The 3,272-nt window shown below is 38.1% G+C and overlaps 1 pseudogene; it reads left to right on the top strand.

Annotated features, from left to right (window-relative positions):
• The first annotated feature begins 520 nt into the window (after nt 1–520).
• Nucleotides 521–2,299, top strand: LOC149829863 (K(+) efflux antiporter 5 pseudogene; annotated as a pseudogene).
• Nucleotides 2,300–3,272: the final 973 nt, after the last annotated feature.

A 3,272-nucleotide genomic window follows, 5' to 3' on the forward strand; every position in this document is an offset into this window, starting at 1 on the left:
ATGACTGCATTATAAATATTTACTAACTTAATGAAGTTAGCATTCTTTTTTTTTTTGAATGAATTTTGTGATGCACCTCCCCTTTTTCCTGAACAGGTTTAACATCATAGCCAATTTCATCACTCACATTATATAAGCTATTCTGCAGTTTTGTTTAGAATTACTTTTCATTTGGCATTCCATCTGCATTCATCAGACCTAGCATAAGCACCATGGCATGTTGATCACATCGTTTCTGCTACCCCTTTGCAAAATTCTGCACTGTAGCATCTGCAAAATGAAGTTTTCTGCAAAGGCTGGCCATTGGTCATGGCAGTCAGGAAGGATGTTTGCTTGGTTCCTTATACTACAGTAATGGAGACAATGGCATTCCATCGTTGCTGCTAAAATGTCACGGTGATCAAAAATTTGCTCAGCAGGACTTGGGACCAGCTTCCATCCTTCTCTTAAGGATAACGTATATAAGTGATCAGGGGAATTCCAGGACAGTTATTCTCTTATGCTTTTATCATAAGGACGCATGTATGTTGCCCATGGTGATTCCACTGCATCCACGTTGTCATGCCAAAATCAATAAATATCATTTGGATAAAAGGACAAGATTCTTAATCCTGTGACTATTCAACTTCTCCATATTGGAAGAATTTACACTCATCTTCGTAAATCAGTGGTCTGGGATTGTGATGTTGGGTATCATAGGATATGCAAAAGGGAGTATCACAATCTAATCATTTTTTTCTTCTTCTTCTTCTTCTTCTTTTTTTTTGTTTTCTTTCTCTTCTTTTCAATATTATGATATCATAATAATTGAACGTCTGTTCTTTTCAATTCAGAAGTTTTATTGACATTGCCATCACCCCATATTGTTGTGGCATCCATCCACCAGCTGCATCTTCTTCCCCTGCAAAAGAGGTATGGTCCCTCATTAATATGTTGATAAAGTCTCTGATGTAATATTCATCTTAAGAAATACCAAGCATGATGTTTGTTTGTTATGATTACTCTTGTAGTGGTAAAACTCTTGTCATTAGCTTCGCACTATGAAATAATCTATGGGTGCTTTTCCAATCTAAGTGAAAGTTTCAGTATAAACCCTTTACCTTGTGATATGAGAAGGTCTGTGCCAGCCAGGCACACCTCCCATGGGTTTGTGAAATTTGTTTCTAGTAAAGGGACATCAATAAATGATATTCATCTATATCAAGATGATCCGGAAGTGCCCTGTGTTCAGATTTCCCAAAACAGGAGAATTTCTGGTTTGTACCCTCTGAAGTAGCAACTTGTACAAGGTTTCAGTACTATTATCAAAATATAGCAGAACAAAGTTAAAAGCCGTTGGGCTTGTTGCAATACTTGTTGGTCTACTCCAGTTTGTTATTTTCATGTGCTTATATACCATGACTGCAGTGCTATGCAGTGCAAAGTTGTTAAAGGGCATATTTGTTGGTGCTTTTCTGTCCATGTCATCAATAGCTGTGGTGCTCAAATTGTCGGTGGAGTGTAATAGTACCAATGTTGTTCATAGCCAAGTCACAATCAAAACACTTATTTTCCAGAACTGCATTGTTGGTCTGTTATTTGCTTTGCTTCCAGTTTTAGGTGGCAATGGTGGCCTTATTCAAGGGATTGTATCCATAGCAAAACTGTTGTTTGTGTTGTCCGTGTTTCCTGACTGCTGCATCCATATAGTGTTGTTCATTTGTTCCCCGTTTCTTGAAGTTGATGAGCCAGTTGTCTTCCCAGACAAATGAGATTTATCAGCTAGCTTTTGTGGCTTTTTGCTTATTATTAGCTTGGTGCAGTGATAAACTTGGCCTCAGTCTTGGGTTGGGGTCATTTGTTGCTGGTGTTATGATATCAACCACTGATTTTGCTCGGCATACACTAGGTCAGGTGGAACCCATTTGTAACCTATTTGCGGCACTTTTTCTTGCTAGCATTGGAATGCTTATACACATCCAATTTCTGTGGATCCATGTAGATATTCTTGCATCTGTCATTCTGGTTGTTATAATAAAAACAGTAGTGATTAGTGTGGTGACCAGGGCCTTTCGCTATGGAATGAGGTCTTCTTTCCGGGTAGGCGTTTCTCTTGCACAAGTTGGAGGATTTGCTTTTGTCCTTTTAAAGTCGTGCCTCAAATCTTCATCCTATTAAGGGAAAGATGTATCTTCTTCTTTTGGGAACTACAGCCCTTAGCCTGGTAACAACTCCTTTCATGTTCAAACTGATGTACCTGGGAGTACTCATGCATTGGCATCCATTGTACGTCGCCTTTTTTCATTGCTCTGTTACTTAGCCATCACAATGTATGCTAGATAAAGCATCAGCTTTACCATGTTCCCACACACAAAATTCTGCGCTCTTGTCATTCACCTACTTGTGATAACATACCACACTCATCACTTTCAGCATGTCCCCATTATTGAACATTCATGCTGATTCCAATGCGTTTGCTAACTGAGTATTTCCCAGTTTTATGTCTTAGCAATGCACTTGAACTCGTTGGCTATTAAGTATATTTCCATTAGTGGGTTAGCAATACATTTGCATTCATCAAATTGCCGAAATTCTCCAATCTGCCTATTAGCAGTACATCTTGCTAGTCACTAATTATTTTCAGTTTGCATATTAGTCATGCCCTTTTGTTAACGCTTGCACCCATTGTGTTTTGCATGGTAATAATACACAACCACCGTATTCTTTATTTTCTATGGTGGTCCATCAAGAACCACCATAGTTGCTACATTTCATGGTGGTTCACCATGAACCACCGTGGTCTCCTTTCTTTTATAGTAATTCATCAGGGACTATTACAGTAGTTATCCTTTGCAATGGTTCACAAGGAACCCCTGCAACCTTCTTTATTATAGTAGTTCATTAAAGAACTACTATAATAGTTTTCCTTTCATAGTGGTTCGCAATGAACCACTGTGTCCCTTCTTTTCTATGGTGGGTCATCAGGAACTGCCATATTTCAGGTTGATTCATCTTGGACCATCCTGTCTCTTGACTTCACCCCTTGTATATGCCTTTCTCATTCAGCATCTGGTATTAGAATCAACACAATCATATACAATTTTGCTCTCAACAAAGTGTTTTCTCCTGTATTATGCTAACTCATTTCTTTGCAGGGAAGTCATGGAAAATCTTCTTAGATTAGAGAAGTTGTTTCAAATTTCAGTTTCAAAGATTGTAATAATTTAGATATCAATGAGAATTTACAACTCTTAGATTAGAATGGATGAGCATTGTAAATGCCATAAATTGCT

This window comes from Nuphar pumila, chromosome 8 (assembly GCF_984573655.1).
Source record: "Nuphar pumila chromosome 8, dmNupPumi1.hap1.1, whole genome shotgun sequence".
In the NCBI taxonomy this organism is placed as follows: Eukaryota; Viridiplantae; Streptophyta; class Magnoliopsida; order Nymphaeales; family Nymphaeaceae; genus Nuphar; species Nuphar pumila.